The following is an 18,796-nucleotide window of genomic DNA, read 5'->3' on the forward strand; positions in this document are numbered from 1 at the left end:
GAAGCAGGTGGAAGGTCAGAAGGGAAATACCAAGCTTAGACGTAGCAGCTGAGTCTCAAAATTTGGGCGGAGTTGGAAGCCCACAGGAAGTCTTTGTTTCCAAAATGGTATGCATGCCTGCGTGCTCAGTCTTGTCCGACTCTGCGATCCTGTGGACTGTAGCCCGCCAGGCTCCTCTGTCCATGGGATTCTCCAGTTAAGAATACTGGAATGGGTTGCCATGGCCTCCTCCAGGGGATCTTACTGACCCCTGCACGCGATCAAACTCACATCTCCTGTGTGTTCTGCATCACAGGCGGATTCTTTACCGCTGAGCCACCAGGGAAGCCCTCTGAAATGGTATAGATGAATCTATTCGCAGGCAGGAATAGAGACCCAGACGTAGGGAATGGATTTGTGGACATCCGCAGGAGAAGGAGGGACAAATAGGGAGATTGAGATTTGGGGAATGTGCACTGCCATGTGTAAAACAGATAGCTAGCAGGTACCTCCTGTGTAACACAAGGAGCTCAGTTCGGTGCTCTGTGGTGACCTAGATGGATGGGATGGGAGGATGGGAGAGAAGACCAAGAGGGAGGAGTTATTTGTTTCGCTTAGTTGTGGAAATAACACAGCTATACCTATCCCCCACCCCAAAAGAAGTAATTGGTTTCCATTGCTGAAAAGCTAAAAACTCAATAGGAGCCACTTGCTTGGAAGACCATAAAGGGCCAATGTTGCAATTGCAGACTTCAACGAAGTGTCAAAAAATTCTGAGCCCTGGAATTTTCGCTTTGTCTCTTCTTTCCTTATTAGCAATTCATTCCTCAACTCTCAACTTCAAGCCAGGACTCTAGACTCTACCTGCCTGTTCGCTTAACCAACTTCTCTGAATTGACTTCTGGTCCTCCTCCCTCCGCTCAGCCATGCCTGGTCACAAAGTCTTGCTTTTCCTTCAACAAGATCAGTTCTTTCCTGCATCATAGGACCCAAGCCTTAATCATAACAGGTTCTTCCATTAAAATTTTCAAATTAAATTTTATGACTGCCTGGGTATAAAGATGAATGGATTAATGTTACATATTAAAATAGTCCCTTTGATCTGAAATTTTATGTTTTCTTTCCGATTTTAAAAGGAACTAAAACATTTTCATCGGCTCCTAAAGGAATTGTGGCCCTGTGTCTACTGGGCCTGGTGGAGAAGGCAGCCCTGAGGTCTTTGCATTTGCTGTTCCCTCTGGTAGAAGTGCTCTTCCCCCAGATAATCACACAATGCAAAACACTTCATGTTCCTGCAGAATTGGCCTTTTTTTCAGAGAAGCTTTCTCCCATCACCTTATCTAAAACAGGCCCCGTACCTCAACTCCTGACAATCACCTCCATCCCTGAATCCTACTCTACTTTTCTTGTAAGCATCTGCCATCATTTTAGGTATTTATTTACGTTTTACTAGTTTGTGGCCTGTCTCTGTCACTAGAATGTAAGCTGTGTAAGACTAGGTGCTCTGTCTTCAGGGCCCATTGTGCCAAGACTCACAGCTGAAGCTCGTAAATGTCTGTGCATATTGAATGAATTTGTGCTTTCTTGATTCTAAACCCTTCATTGTCCCACATAGAAAGAAAATTGAAAGAGGGCATTAAAGAAGAAGGACAAGACTTTCTTGATCAAATATCCAACCTTATGGAAGATCTTGGAAAAGCTGGAGACATGCTGGGAGCTCCCAGGTCTTCCTACCAGGCCCTGTGCTCTGGGTTCTCCATCACCTTGTACGTTCCCCTGTCTCGATGCATATCACCCGGTTCTGTAATTACTCATGGTGGGTGAAGCTGGGATTTTCATCCCTCATGCCTTCCCCTCCTCCTTTTCCTTCCCCCTCCCCCCTTCCCCCTTCTTTTCCTTCTCCCCTTCCTCCTCCTCCTTCTCTTCTTCATCTTTGAAAGTGAGTATTAGTCGATCAGTCATGTCTGAGTCTTTGTGACCCCATGGACTGTAGCCTACCGGGTTCCTCCTCTATCCATGGAATCCTCCAGGCAAGAATACTGGAGTGGCTTTACTTGCATTTTATTGTGGTAAGAATACACTTAACATGAGGTATACCCTCTTAATGATTTTTTTAGGTCTATAATACAATATTGTCCATCAACTATATCCCAATAAATTGTTTTTAAATGCAGTATTGTTAACTATAGGTACAATGTGGTACAGCAGGTCTCTAGAACTTATTCATCTTTCTTAACTGAAACTTTTTGCTGATGCAGTATTACCTCCCCAATTCTCCCCTCCCCCCTTTCCCAGATTCTAGCAACCACCATTCCACCGTCTATGCATTTGCCTGTTTAAGATACTACATATAAAAAGGATTGTTTAATATGTGTCTTTCTGTGCCTGGCTTATTTCACTCAGCATAGTAACCTCAAAGTCCGTCTGTGTTGCTGCGTATTGTAGAATCTCCTTCTTTCTTAAGACTGAGTAATATCCCATTGTATATATAGACCACATTTTCTTTATTCATTTATCTGCTGATGGACATATGATTGGCTGCCACATCTTGGCTACAGTGAATCATGCTTCAGCGAATAGGAAGGTGTGCAAACAGGTCTTTGAAATTCTTCTTTCAATGCTTTGGGGGTATACTCAGAAATGGGATTTGGGGATTGTACAGTGGTTCTGTTTTAATTTTTTCTAGAAATGCCATACTATTTGGCATACTGGCAGCACCATTTTACTACCCTACCTCCAACATGCAAGGGTTCCAATTTCTCTGTGTCCTTGCCAACATTTGTTACATTTTGCTTTTTTTTTTTTTTTGATAATAGCCATCCTGAGAGGTGTGAGGTGATACCTCACAGTGGCTTTGATTTGCTGATAATTAGTAACATTGATAATGTTTACATATACCCATTGGCCATTTATGTCTTCATGGCGAAATGTCCATTTAAGTCTTTAGCTTATTTTTTATCTGGGTTATTTACTTGTTTATGTTTTTGCTTATGAGTTGTAGGAATTCTTTATATATTTTGACATGAATCCCTTGCCAGACAGTTGGAAAATATTTGCTCCCACTCTGTTGGTTGCTTTTCCACTTTATTTCTTGCTTCCTTTGCTGTGCACCTCATGACTTCTAAGAACATGTACTGAGAACTCAGTAAATTGCTACTGAATCAAAAGTGAATGAACTGGAAAGAGAGAAAGATACAGAAGATTCCATAAAAGTTTAAAGAACTTATACTTCAACATCAGATTGCACAGAATGATTGAGGATGGCTTTAACAAAATGGGGATGTATGTTGGCCAAAGCAAGAATCATTTAGTGTGCAAAAAAGAGAACTTGTAAATATCACAGATGTCTAGAAACAGGTCTCTGGAGTGATCTCCAAGTAGTAGGTATGATTCTTGGTTGCAAAACTCTCTCTTGAGGAAAAAAGAGACTTAACGGCTCTTTGAAAAGTCCAGGGGTAGGTTTACATCAGGCTTCCCAGATTTTGAGCTCTGCCAACTCACCGGCCTGTGTTGCTCCTCCTCCAGTTGGAGTGGTGTCATCTCAGGCTCCACACTGCAGCAGCGTGGAGGCATTGCTCCAGTCTTTTTGTCCTCTCAAATCCAGCACCCGAAGTAAGTGAGTCTCTTTCTCAGAAGTTATTTGTGAGGTCTCATTGTATTTCATTGCTTGCGATTTGACCATTTACTACCTTTGGCCAATCGCAGTACCTTGGAGGAGTGTGCTGGCTCTCTCAGGGCTGGGTCACCTCATGGAGTGATCCTTGGTGTGGAGAAAGGCAGTGCGAGTGCCCCAGAGCCCCGGGGAGCAGAAATGAGTGTGCTGGGGGGTCCCCAGACCACAGTTACAGGAGATAGGTTGTATGGATGCTGAGTGGCCAAAAAACAGAAGTGCATTATGCTTGACTCCAGAAAGAGTCATGAACTGTTTCACATCGAAGGCTGAGACTTGAACTAAGAGGTTGCAGGGAAATATGAATAATATTAAACCCCCCAGGGAGAACAAGAAACGATGATTAGCAATTGTGGAGGAAAAATAGATTCCTGTCCTCACAATTCCAGTGCCCTGTTATGTTAGCAATTCCTATGATCTCAGGAATGAAGAGGGGGGAGTTTCATATTATTGAAACATTAAAAAAGACACAAGACATTAATTTACTTTTAATGCAACTTCAGCCTTGAGACGTGGGTGTGGGTGGGGAATGAATTACCTTTCTTCAGGGAAGGGAAGGACTCTTTCACTCAGGAAAGCTGCTGTACAGAAGGAGTAGCTGGTTTTTCTACAGTTGTTTCTGACCAGATTATCTTAAGTCATTTCTGTGCCTCTGAGAGGTTGGGTCAATGCCAGATAATTTTCTGCTTAACCTTAAGTGTTAGGCAAGAGAGCTTGGTAGATGTCTTATTTTATTTATTTATTTTTTGAAATTGAAATATGGTTGATTTGCAATGTTCCAGGTGTACAGCAAAGTGATTTAGTTTTATATATATATATATATATAATTTTTCCACTATAGCTTATAATAAGATATTGAATATAGTTCCTTGTGCTAAAAATAGAATCTTATTTATCTTTTCTATATGTAGCAGTGTGTATATGTTGATCCTAAACTCCTAATTTATCTATCCTCCTGTTTCCCCTTTGCTAACCATGTTTGTTTTCTCTATCTATGAGTCTATGTCTGTTTTGTATATTTATTTGTATCATTTTTTTTAGATTCTACATACAAGTGATATCATATGATATTTGTCTTTCTCTGTCTGACTTACTTCACCTAGTATGATGACCTCTAGGTCCATCCACATAGCTTCAAATGGCATTTCATTCTTTTTAATGGCTGAGTAATATTCCATTATATATATATATATATATATAAAACAACTTCTTTGTCCATTCAAATGTCTTCTCTTACTATGTCTTATTTTCTTTATTAGAGAAAGGAGGCAGATGCTCATCTAGGCTCCCTTGGTAGCCACAGCCCACTCACACGAGCAAACTTTACTTCTTCCAGGTTTATGGTTTGGAATCAGGGGAGCAAGGATGTCCATGTTTGTTTCTAGAAAATCTATTGGTCACAGGCCACACAGAATTGAGAGGTCCACTCACCTCTCTGCCTGCTCCAAGGAAGAAGGCCACTGAAGACCAGATCGAGCAGACAGATACTCCCCTGTTCTTCTCTTCAACACCATGACTGGTGGTTACCACTGAGTAACAAGTGCTACTGAACCACAATTGTTGTATTTTGCCTGTTGAGAGGAGAAAGAAAAACACAAAACAAAGTAAATCCAACCCAGGATTGAACCTGGCTCTCCTGCATTTCAGGCAGATTGTTTACCATCTGAGTCACCAGTGAAACCTCTAATCCCCCAGCTCTCCCTCAGTTTCATCCCTACTGAACACCTCACCCACCAGGCCTTAGAAGGGTCTTCGGAGGTCACAGTCCAACAGCATGCTACCATATGCAGCCAAGATCCCTGAAATACTTTCATGCTGTAAATCCCCTTTCTCTATAAAGTGCCCTTCCTGAAACTCTATGACATCGTTGTGGTTCCAGTTTATCTCCCCTTGTCCCTCCTCTACACATTTCTCTAAAGAGCTATTTCCTGATATTATTTCTCCTCCCTTTTTGTTTCAGTCTTTCACAAATACTTACTGAGCACCTACTTCACACACCCTTTGAGGGAAGAACAGTGAATCAAATAGATAATAGCTCTGCCCCACCCTTATGAAGATGACATCCTGAAGAGGGAATCTCAGGGAGATGGAAAATAACCACAATGAAAGCAATCAAATTTACAAGGTCAGGTGGTGATTTGTGCTTTGGAGGAAAAGTAGAGCTAAGGCAATGAGGTCAGAAGACTGCCTCCCTGATCCCTGAGCCTGTCTCCTCAGCTCAGTGTTTTCTTGGGTTCCCCTCCGGAACTGGGATCCAGTGAATGCCTCCGGGCAGAAAGCTTGGGCTCCACTGGGCTTACTTCTCCCAGGGATGATGGTTGTCCATTGTCTGATGTCTGAACTTGATTCCTATGTTTTTGTCCAGTTTTCTAGTTTTTTATGGCGGGAGTGCTAGTCTGGTACCAGGATTCCCTGGTGGCTCAGACAGTAAAGCGTCTACCCGCAATGCAGGAGACCTGGGAAGATCCCCTGGAGAAGGAAATGGCAACCCACTCCAGTACTCTTGCCTGGAAAATGCCATGGACGGAGGAGGCTGGTGGGCTACAGTCCATGGGGTCGCCAAGAGTCAGACACAACTGAGCGACTTCACTCTAGTCTGGTACCAGTGACTCTTTCATGATCAAAAGCAGAAGTTTTCTGGCTCAACTTTCAGAGGATGGCTCTGGCTGCTGTCCTCGTTACCCGCTGATTTCCGCCCTCTCTGTGCTCGTTGTTACTTTCTCATCGGTTCTAGCCATCAGGTCCAGTGGACTCTTCTTAAGCCTCATCCTTCTAGACGTTTCCATAGCATTTGATTCTCCTGGCTGCCCTCTCCTTCCTGAAATCCTCTTTTCCTGTGGCTATCATGAGACTCAGAGTTATTTTGTTTTTGTTTTTACAATCACACTTCAGTTCTCATGCTCACTTGAATGCATACCCTCTTCCCCTCTTGACTGCAAGCCCCTCAAAGCAAAGATACGAAATGTTCATCTTTATGTACCAGGCCTAGTGTAGTGCTCTTGACTTCAGCAGGGGCTCCATAAATGCTTGTTGAGAGAATGTGAAATACAGTCATAAAAGACAGTGTATGAGAAACACCCTTGGAGGGACACAGACGTGCTTAGAGCTTTCTTAGGGTGGCCAACTTTACCTGTGGGCCCAAGTGTCAAACTTTCAGTGCTAAAAGCCACAGTATGCTCAGCTGCTCAGTCATGTCTGACGCTTTGCAAACCCATGAACCCCAGGCTCCTCTGTCCATGGGATTCTCCAGGCAAGAATGCTGGAGTGGGTCGCCATTTCCTCCTCCAGGGAATCTTCTCCAACCCAGGGACTAAATCCGGGTCTCTTGTGTCTCCTGCATCGGCAGGCGGGTTCTTTACCTCTATGCCACCTGGGAAGCCCATGAACCCGGAAGAGGCCTAGGCAAACCAGAGTGATGGGTCTTCCAGGAACCTCCTAACCTTGTCAAGTCATGGTACATGGACAATAGTCATCTTTCTGAAGCATCCTGGAGTTGATGGGGAAGACCCACCTTGGCAGAGATGGTCTGGGAGCTCTCCACTCCTCAGTCCTGCAGGGTCCCTGGGAGGGCCACAGGTTATTCCCAGCTGAGCATTCTACCGCTGGGGAAGTGGGTGTGCCCTCCCTACGTGGGTAGCCTGGCTATTCGTAGTTGCAAGGAGGAGGCGGTGGCTGGCAGGCAGGACGGGCCTGAATTCTGAAGGCTTGTATTAGAGTCCTCATGCAGGCACTCATCACTTGTGAACGTGAGCAAGTCCTCTCACCTCTCAAAGATTTAACAATGGGATAACAAGACTTCCCTGGCCGTCCAGTGGTTAAGAATCTGCCTGCCAAATGCAGGGGACACAGGTTCTATCCCTGGTCTGGGAAGATTCCACATGCCATGGGCAGCTAAGCCCGGCTGCTGCAACGACTGAGCCTACTTTCTAGAGCCTGTGCTCTGCAACCAGAGAAGCCGCTGCAACGTGACGCTCTCCCATCGCAACCAGAGAGTAGCCTCCACTCTCTGGAACTAGAGAAAGCCCTCACACGGTAATGGAGACCCAGCGCAGCCAAAAGTAAATAAAAATAAATATTTCTAAAAGACTTTAAAAAATTAAAAGTGGGAAAACAATAATACCTGTTTCTTTTGTTTTTTTAGGGTGTGGGGATTTAAAGGAAGTTATGTATACAAGAACATTTCCTATCCTAAAAATACCATACAGGTGTTATTTCTTCTTCTTGTTGCTTCTATTACATAATACAAATATTTAGAGAAAAAGGAACTGGTTGAAAGGACAGAGCCACAGAAGAACTCTTCAGGACAAAGACGAACGGGTGAGGCTGGAACTCAGCGGGCAGCATCTTTCCCGGGACAAGAGGGAAAAAAGAAGCGATGAAAATATACTGAGTTGGGGCCAGTTAACGGGGGCCTTTTAAATCCAACCACTTTGAACTCCTCAGGAAAATTAAAAACAATATTGTTTGCTCAAACATAGGTGATGCTGGAGCTGAAGGTCCCTAAAGAGTGTTTGAAATGGCTCTGTTTTTCTTTTGGCCGCACGGCGTGCAAAGACCTGAGTCCCCCAACCAAAGATCGCACCTACGTCCCTCATAGTGGAAACACAGAGTCGTAACCCCTGGACTGCCAGGGAAGACCCCCAGAATGACTCTGTTTTATTAACACAAGTGTGGTGGTGTGTGGCAAGGGAGGGAACTGAAGGTGTTTGTGGGATAAATAGAGAAAGGAGACAGCAAAGCCCCCTGCCCCCACCACCAGCAGTCCTTCAAGCGGGGCAGAAGTAGCAATGTCTAGGAGGAAAAGCCACTGACTGAATATAGTCAACTTATTTTCTTCACTTTCTTTCATTTCCTCATTTTTCTCATGCCCACTCCCCTGTCCCCGCTTTCTTTCCTTCATTGGCCATAATTGAGGCAGTTTTAAAGACATTAGCCTTGCAACTTATATTTATTGAACTCACGATTACTTTAAAAGCTTGGAAGTTGAATGCTTCGTCCCTTTCTCTCTCTCAGAAAAAGAAATGAATAATGAGAGTGTTTTCATTTCCATGAGGCCAGTAATGACTTTTTTTTGGTGGATCCTTTGTTACCCTTGTAGGGGGGAAAAGAAACCTCCCCATCCTAAGACTATTCCTATAACAGTTAAAACATGGGGCATTAATGGCTCTTCTTTAATATTCATTTACCACATTTTGGACTTTTATTTCCTATGCAATTTTTTTTCTGGAGAGACAAAACCTCTCCTTTGACCATTTCCTGCCTGACGCAAAGAACACACAATGGTTGGAAAAGAAGAGAAAATGTTAGTTGCTCATTCGATCTGACTCTTTGCGACCCCATGGACTGTAGCCCACCAGGCTCTTCTGTTCATGGAATTCTCCAGGCAAGAATACTGGAGTGGGTGGCCATTTCCTTCTCCAGGGAATCTTGCCGACAGGGATTGAACCCAGGTTTCCTGCATTGCAGGCAGATTCTTTACCACTGAGCCACCAGGGAAGCACAATCCTCCCAAACATCATCTGCCTTGAAGTCTGTCCCATCAGTGCTGTCCTAGGAAGAGGCAGCTTTAAGGTTCAACAGCTGTTAAATGCCCCTGCCCCAACTCTTGGTATGTTTTGAGTGGCTGTGATGATTCTCATAAATAATGCTTTGATACTCATACTGTAATTTATTTTTGTTAATTAAAAAAATTATTGGAATATAGTTGCTTTACAATATCATGTTAGTTTCTACTGTACAGCAAAGTGAATCATCTGTACATATACATGTACATGTAGTCCCTGTTTTTTGGATTTCCTTCCCATTTAGGTCACCATAATGCATTGAATAGAGTTCCGTTTGCTGTACAGTAGGTCCTTATTAATATCTATTTTATAAAGAGTAGTGTATATGTGTCAATCCCAATTCTCCTATTCATCCTACCTCCCACTTCCCCCTTGATGTCCATACATTTGTTCTCTACATCTGTGTCTCTATTTCTGCTTTGCAAATGGATTCATCTGTATATCGTGTATTAGCACACATATGTGGAATCTCATGGCTTCCCAGTAAAGAATCTGCCTGCAATGTGGGAGACCTGGGTTCAATCCCTGGTTTGGGAAGATCCCCTGGAGGAGGGCATGGAAACCCACTCCAGTACTCTTGCCTGGAAAATTCCATGGACAGAGGAGCCTGAGGGGCTACAGTCCATGGGATTGCAGAGTCGGACACAACTGAGTGGAATCTCATGGAATCTCATGCTGTGATCTAATTCGTCCCTTTTCGTATGACCATGCCCTCACTATTTATTTATTCTGAATACCTTCACACAAGTACACCCTCTTGGATGCTTTCTCTAACATTCAGGAGTACCTTGCTATCTTTGGCCTCCAATAAGCTAAGGATTAACCTTCTGCCACCTCTCTGTTGAAATCTGAGCCAAGAGATCATTTCTGAAGTTGAGTTTACTTATTTGGCTTTGCTGTTTGAAGTTAATTTATGACGTAGCCCAACTAACTTTTATCTCCTTACCAGTGGTTTAACTTTCAAAGTGGCAAGGGAATATTACTAGTATAAGTACAGTATGGTCTCAGGCTTTCAAATGCTATATTTGTCTTTTTTCCTATGCCTTTAAATATCAACCATCAAGTCAACAAGCCACTATTTGGCATTACTGGTCAATATGCAAATATATCTTCATATGAATGGGCATTTCTGACAGATTGCATTGAACTACTGGGCTATTTGTTGAATTCCACATTTATACTGGAATTGGTTCAAGACATTAATTATGTGGAGTTTTGAAATACCCAAACTCAGATATTTGCATAGGTCTATTGGGTTTAATCCATTGTTCTCTATCAAGGTTGAATTCCCTAGGAATCTTACTTGCTATCAAGATGGATGAATGTCAGAAAATCAGACTAAACTTTTGTCATTGCAGTGCATCTAATGTACCATAATATAGACAGGTTTAAAAGTTCTTCCTAAGAATTCAGAAATTCATAAATAAATGTATACCAAATTTGCCTCCTCTCCTCATCCTTATTTATTGCAATCTTCTGACCTCCAAGAGAGTTTCCTGCTTATGTGGAGCAATTAGAATCTCTATTTGCTGTTTTGCTCTTCACCCCAATTCTTGCCATCAACTTGGTTTACATCAGTGTCCAGGTGAGGACCCACCAGTCATCCTACCTCAAAGCTCCTTAACCTCCTGAAGGCCAGTGACCTTGGTTTCTGTCTCCCCAAACCATTACCAAGACCATCTCCGGGACCTTGTTATAGCCAAAAATCACCCCACCTCTGAAACACCTCTGTTCTTTTTTCAAACTACAATTTCCTATTCTTTCAGCTCTTGTTCTCATTCCATACCTTGAAAGGCTTTTTCCTCCGTCTTCTTCACCAATGCCACTTTATTTCTTACTATGCTATTCAAAAAAGAAGCTCTTGATTGTAAAATACATCATTATTTTATGTACCACTGGTGAAAATAACCATGTCAATTAAACAACAGCTCAGTGATTTCTTATCACTTCTAATTTTTATTTTATATTTACTGAAAAAGCTCTTTTAGACTTATGTATTATTTTTATTATGTAGCACTCTCATGCATCTATTAGTAAAGGAACTTGACCACAATAAGTGTCTGAATTTTCTGAATCACTTTTCGAAGTAATCGTTGATACCTATGGCTTGCCATGTAAAGTATGGGGTAACCCCAGAATTGGCGATGGAGCAATTTTTAAGACAGCGTCACTACTGTCTCTGTAGCTTTCTCCAAGACAATGACAACCATTCTGCAAGTTTTGATGCTGACATGTTACTGATCATACCAGAAAGTATCAATGGAAGGTTTTTGACAACGTTAAGTGCTCATATTTCTTTCTCAAATGGTCTTCAAATGATCTGTTGATTGAAATGTCAAGGAGATGTCATGTCCAGTTGTAACACCAGAAAAAGCCATCGTATCACCATCCTTTCCAGTGAACTTGTCTTATTGTTAATATACAAGTTTGTGAAATGGACCAAAAGCTAATTATTAGGTGGGCAATGTGAGGTTCATAGAAGCCTCTTCCAGGTAACAGTTAGTGATTTCTACTTCTGTTTTTCCTGGTGCTCCTAGGGACGCTGTTCTGGCCCAGAGGAATCCACTTCCTTTAAGTTTGAGAGGAGTCCTTATGGCTGTGAATTCCTTTCCCCTTTAGGCTAAGCCTGTATTTCCCATTCCTCTTTTTCTTTCTCTTCACCTTGCCTCTGTTCCCCCCCCTTTTTTTTTTCTGAACAGTTTGGTCCTTAAAGCTGTTAAGTGGGGGCAGAGCAAGGTAGGTGTCTGACCCTAAGGTGAGGTGGGGGTGGGCCCCAGACTGGGCTATGGGAGCTTGAGCAGGGAACCCACGGGAGGCGGCCCCACGGGAAGTGTCGGAGGACGCCTGTGCAGGGGAGGGGACAAAGGAGAGCTGGGGTTTGGGTTACACAGGTGGACTGACCAAAAGTGACCAGACAGCCAGCTTTTTTTTGTTTTTTTGTTATTTTACTACTGGAGAATGGACTTACAGATACAGAAAAGGAGAAAAGTAGAACGAACACTGTGCTATTGGATTGGAATCAGCAGTAACAGTGTGTATCAAAAATGTGAATAGATGAAAAAAATAGAGACATGCGGAATTTCCTGGTGGTCCAGCCATTAAGATTTGGCATTTTTATGGCCATGGCCCGGATTCGATCTCTGGTGGGGGAACTAAGAATCCACAAGTTGCACGATACGGCCATAAATAAATAAATAAATAAAAATATAGATGTAAATGTGTGTAAGAATCTGTGTGTGTGTATAGGTCTGTGTACATGCATGCTAAGTCGCTTCAGTTATGTCCAACTCCGTGCAGCCCCATGGACTGTAGCCCTCCAAGCACCTCTGTCCATGGGATTCTCCAGTCAAGAATCCTGGAGTGGGTTTCCATGCCCTCCTCCAGGGGATCTTCCCAATTCAGGGATCAAACCCATGTTATCTGACATCTCCGGCGTTGGCAGGCAGGTCCTTTACCACTTGTGCCGCCTGGGAAGCCCGTATAGGTATAGACACGCACATGTATTCCCTAGCTCTGTACATGGAAAGGGCTTGGAACTATTCATTTGAGCACATCCAGCTCTCAGAATGTACCTCCTAAATGTTCTTTCATCAAACGGAGCCAAGGATCATTAGAGAAATTACTGATTTCAGGGCTGGTAGGGAAAGTACAAGATGAGTCTGGAAGACCTTATTTATGCCAGAAAGCAAGGAAATATTTCAGGAATGGTAGGTTCATGTCAAAAAAAGACATGGAAACTAGCCTAAAGGGGCTGCCACTGGCCAAATCTGGGTTAGTTTAAGGACATCCATAAATAATGATAGTAATGGATTATAACCGAGTAAAGAAATCATGAATCCATTCTGATATAAATTAATGAATGAATAAATTGAAAGTTTGATGAGAAATAGCAAATTTACTTATTAATTACATAGGAGAGAAGCATACCTTTAAAGTGAAGAAAACTGGCAGATACCGCTTTTAATCAAGCAATCAAAGCCAACATCATCAATAATGGGATAAACTGAAATCACCTGATACATTGCAATGAGAACCAGGTCATTTTCCTGCCAAAGACACATAAGCTGAATCTCACATCATGAGGAAACAAGCCCAAATTGTGGGACATATAACAAAATAACAAACTCGTAATCTTCCAAAGACTCCAGGACGAGAAAGGCCAGGGAAGACCGTGGCGTGGTCCCAGACAGAAGGAGGCCTGACAATGAAATGGAGCTGGGGATTTTGGACAGGATCCTTTTGCTGAAAATGACTGAAGGGACATTTGGCAAAACTTGACAGAATGGAGGACTAGATGGCAGTAACCCGCCTGCCAATGCAGGAGCTGCAGGAGACATGGGCTCGATCTCTGGGCCAGGAAGACCCCTTGGAGGAGAAAATGGCAACCCACTCCAGTATTCTTGCCTGGAGAATCCCATGGACAGAGGAGCCTGGTGGGCTACAGTCCATGGTACAGTCCATGGAGTCACAAAGGTCGGACACGACTGAGCCCACATGCACAGGCACATGGGCAATGTCTCAAGTTAATTTCCTAATTTTGTGGCTGTCTTCTACTTATGTGGGAGAATGTGCCTGTTTCTAGGAAATACATACGGTTATGGTCGCAAAGAGTCGGACATGACTGAACTGATGGCACATTAGGTCCGCAATTTACTTAGACATAATTATAGGGTTAAAGGGGTAAAAGTTTTATGTTTCCCTTGTACTGTAACTTCAGCTTTTCCATAAGTTTGGGATGTTTAAAGATTACAAATATATAAAGAAGGAGAAGAAAATAATATTGCCACCTGTTTAAACCTCAGGTACTTATAACTGAATTTACCCCAAACAGAAATGAGCCCTCTCCCTTTGTTCCTTTATTGGTATTTTCACCAAAGCATTTCCTAAAGCTGAAGACCTTAGGCTCATTCCTAATGTCTTCTTCTCTCTCTCCCACATCTAAACTTTATCTCTTCTCAGAAATATCCCTTAATTTGAACCCATCTTCTCCACCCCAATGGCCACAATCCCTATTCCTTGTCCCTGACATCACCCACCAGTCTTTCTGCCTCCAACCTCTCTCCTCTACAGACCTGGTGGCAATTATCTTACTAAAAGGGAATGCTTTCGTGTCAACCTCCTGCTTAGAGACATGTCTGGCCTGCATGTCTGCATGTTTCAGGATAGAACCTAGCATTAGTACAGTAGTTTTCCAAGGCTTCCCCAATCCCAGCCAACCACTGTCGTCTTCTCTCCTGCATCCCCGAAACACTCCAACCAGCTGCCCACACTTCTGCATCTTCCTCAGACATACTTGCCCTTCCTTGACTTCGTGTTTTTGTGGATGCTGTCTGATTCCCTAAAATGCCTCCTGTGCCACCTTCAAAGTAGGGAACGCACACTGGAAGCCCCACAAGCTGAATCTGGCCCCCAGAATACTTTGTCTGTCTCCCCTCTAAAAGGGGGAACATACATCTTTGAGGTGGGGTAACTTTGCTCTGCAGCTCATCATGAAACCATCCACGGGGACTTCACAGGTTCGTTTGACTTTGAATACTCATCTCTTCTGAAGCCTTTCCTGACTTCTCTTCAAGCCTCCACTCATCACCCCCAAAAAGCACTGACCACATCATCCTGAGATTTCTGCTGCATGTTGCTCAGTTCTGTGGGAATCGCAGCAAGAACCAACCTAGATTCTGCAGAGCGAAGTCTATCTAGACAGACACTGGACTAAGAAACAGTGGCTAGGGATTCAGAAGTGCTTCGGCCCTTACGTGGAACACTGCTGAGCTCCAAAGGTAGACTCTTGAGCCCTCATTTTCATATGATCCCAGATCATACATTTTTTGGAAGAAAGTTCCAGAGGGAGGCCAGTACTTTGAAAGTTTCTTTTATCCTCTTTGGGAAAGTGGTGACCCTAAATATTTGGCCTGGACTGCAGATTTTGTCTAATTATGCCTTTTAGTGAATTGGGAAGCAGAATGTGAGCTTTTTCTTAATTTGGGTGCTTTCTGATTCCATTTCCAGTTCAGATCTTCCAGCCTTCAGACAGAGAGCAAGCAAATGAAGAAGTGTTATCTCTGTATATGATTATTCCACCCAACAAAGCAGCAAACAGATTTGTTACAATTAAAGAGCCTTTTGGCTGCGTGTGGGGTGTGTGTTAGTCACTTTAGTCATTCCTAACTCTTTGCAACCCTGTGAACTGTAGCCTGCCAGGCTCCCCTGTCCAGGAATTCTCCAGGCAAGAATACTGGAGTGGATTGTGTGAATCAACATCAAACTTTGGCTCCCATGGAAATGGGCAAAAGGATTTACATGATTCCACCAATCCTGTATGAATACTTACGTTTTGCTAAAAATTTTGGATCTGAAATATGTTGTCTTGCGACACATTTTTAGAGGGTTTGAGAAATTAAGGAGCATAACACAGCAGATGAACAGAAATGCAGAAGCACCGAGTGCTCCCCAGGTGGAGTCCCTGGATGCATTCGTAGTTTTGTTTGCTCCCATCAGAAATCAGAGCTCATAAATGCCAGTCATCACAGAGAGGGCAAACACATGTGGGTCCCCTTAGGAGCCATCTTCCGGGGGTGTTCCCTGTACTTCTGACAGTCTTCTCTCTGCGTCCCATTCTCAGATTCCTTAGATGAAAGCGGGTTCCTTTCCTTCCTGCAGTGGGAAAGAGGGAGGCGGGTTGAAAGAGGAAGGGGGTATGGCTTTTGTAAGTTATCAGGGAGTGACACTCGATTTCTCAATCAGATCTCTTGTTCATCTACTGAGAAAGCCACAAATTGCTGAGTCAAATTCTGGGGGTAGTCAAAAGTCAGCAAATTCTGTTTTTTCAGTTTATTGTTTTCTACTGAATAGAGTTGGTAGAAAGTTCCGATTTCTCAAAATCTAGAAACAGGGCTTAAAAAAAATCGGTTATAGGACTTCCCTGGGGGTACCATGGATGTGAATTTGTCTGCCAGCGGAGGGGACACAGGTTTGATCCCTGGTCTTGGAAGATTCCACTTGCCAAGGAGCCACTAAGCCCGTGCAACACGACTGTTGAGCCTCATGAGCCTTCAGCTGCTGAAGCTCAGGCGACTAGTGCCCAGGTTTCACACCAAGAGAAGCCACCATGACAAGAAGCTTGTACACCACAAGGAAGAATAGCCCCACTCGCCACAGCTAGAGGAAGCCCTCGCACAGCAGTGAAGACCCAGCACAAGCAAGAATAAATACATAAATAAATTTTCCAAAAATTCACTCTGTATTTAAAGATGGTGACGGTTAACCCCTAAGAATGTTTCAGATGGGACCATCTGTATAGACTTTTTGGTGACAAGTGGGCTTATTGGTTTAAAATGTTGAGCTCAAATAAATTTAATAAGCCTTGGCTCCCAGTTTTTTCTCATTACCTGGAAATTTGTTATATACATATATATGCCATTGTAATTATATATTAACATATGTATAATAAATACATATATAATTCTAGATGTCTCTGCCTGGACCTATCTATTAGGACCTTTTTAACTTGTGGTGTATGTGTATGTGTGTGAGCTCAGTAGTGTCTGACTTTTTGGGACCCCATGGACTGTAGCCCACTAGGCTTTTCTGTCCATGGAATTTTCCAGGCAAGAATGCTGGAATGAGGGTAAATGGCATGTCACTGACCAACCAATCCAGTGGCCTTCATTGGTGTTCTATAGTCTCCAGTTCTGAGACGCCATCACATGCAAGCTATACCTAATAATCTGTCAAGAGGCAACATCTCCATTACATTGACTATGCATTTGATTTTATGATAAATCCTTATTTTAGAAATTTTGTCAAGTCGCAGGGAGAAGAGGGGAGAGATACATCTTAAAATGGGAGTAGAGAAATACTTGGAGAGAGTTTGCTCTTACAAAATGGCATCTATTTCAAGGTCATAGAAAGATCCAGAACCCAGTGACAGGAAGTATAGGAAGACCTCATAAGAATCAGGCAGTCACCCAGCAGCAGTACTAGGTGGTATGGTCTTCTCTCTACCACTCTTTTCAGTGTATCTTTCTGCCAATCTTTCCATTCACCACTCTGAACTTCTGCCTGCCCATCATTCCAGCTTTGACTTTTCATGGTGCCAAATTTGGGCCCCATTTGACTGATGCCTGCTGCTCAGAGCCTTATTTTTAAAGTGTTCCAAAATTTAACAGGAGGAATCTGATTGGCTCAACTTGGGTTAGGTAGTCTCTCCTTTTCCAATCAGGTTTGGTCGTGGAGTTTGTGTCGCCTAATAAAATTGGGGCACACAGACTCACTTCATCAAGGTATGGGTGGATCTAGGCCTTGGAATATGGGAAGGGAGATAATGGTAATCATTTGTATGAAAATCAAGGATGTGTAGGGAAATTTTCAAATCTGTAGATTTTTGGAGTTAAATGAAAGGTGGTCATAAGCACCTTGGCTTATATTTGCAAATGACGGAAACAGTTCTGTTTACTGCTCACCTAACGAGTGCCTATTGCTTTAAGATGGGAAGCTCCATCCTACAGACTATAGGCTATATCCTCTGCCATCTAAAATGTCAAATAGTTAAAGCTACAGGACACTGGGTTTGTATAATATACAATTTGTGTGACACACTCTCTTAAGTTTTTAATTTTAACACAAGATACATAGTGAAACAGTTTTCTTCCATTGCTTGTGGGAGTGCCAATTGTCTGAATCCTTTTAGAAAGCCATTTGGAAATGTCTATGTATCAAGAACTTTAATGGTCCATAACTTCATTTTGAATTTAATTTGAGGCTTCTTTGAGCTGGTTACATAGTTGGTGCTCAATGAAAGCTTGTTGAGAAATTACAGTTGACCCTCTGTATCTACAGATCAACCAACTGGGGAGCAAAAATATTCGAAAGAAGAATTCCAGAATATTCCAAAAAGCAAAACTTGAATTTGCTGTGTGGCCAACTGCCTATATTGTATTAAGTATTATAAGTAACCTAGAGGTGACTTAAAGTACACAGGAAGATGTGTGTAGGTTATGTGCAAATGCTGTCCATTTTATATAAGAGAATTGAGCATCTGCGGATTTTGGTATCTGAGGGAGTCCTGGAGCCAATCCTCCTCAGATACTGAGAGGTGACTGTAGTTTACATTTTATTTGCTTTTAACATCCTGTCCTTTCATGCTTTTCTATTTAACTTGCCTTACTGTGTGAGGCATATCACACTTATGTTTGAATGAATAAAACGACATTTTCGAGAGCAGGATAAACGTGTGCATGCAATTGGGGCAATTGAATCCAAATTGCATGCAAATGGAGCTCTGTGCTAGTTGGCTTGTGAACACAGGTGTCCAATGTGAGCTTTAGGATGTGATGATTGAAAGCAAACTTGGGCAAAGGGCACTGGTGAGAGGTTGAGGTTTCATTATGTCCACTCTTGAGTGAAATTTCATCGTCCCTGAGTTTTCTTGGTCTGGCTCAATTCACTTTCTTGGGCAGCCGAAACTCATCACCTCACCCACCATGCAAAAGGCAGGTCTCCTTCCTTTGACACTGGATCTTTGTCGGCAGTCGGAGCGAAGACTGTGGAGTAGGCTGTTTCTCCCCTGCTACAGGCCTTTCCTTCC

This window comes from Bison bison, unplaced genomic scaffold (assembly GCF_000754665.1).
Source record: "Bison bison bison isolate TAMUID 2011002044 unplaced genomic scaffold, Bison_UMD1.0 scf7180017864184, whole genome shotgun sequence".
NCBI lineage: Eukaryota > Metazoa > Chordata > Mammalia > Artiodactyla > Bovidae > Bison > Bison bison.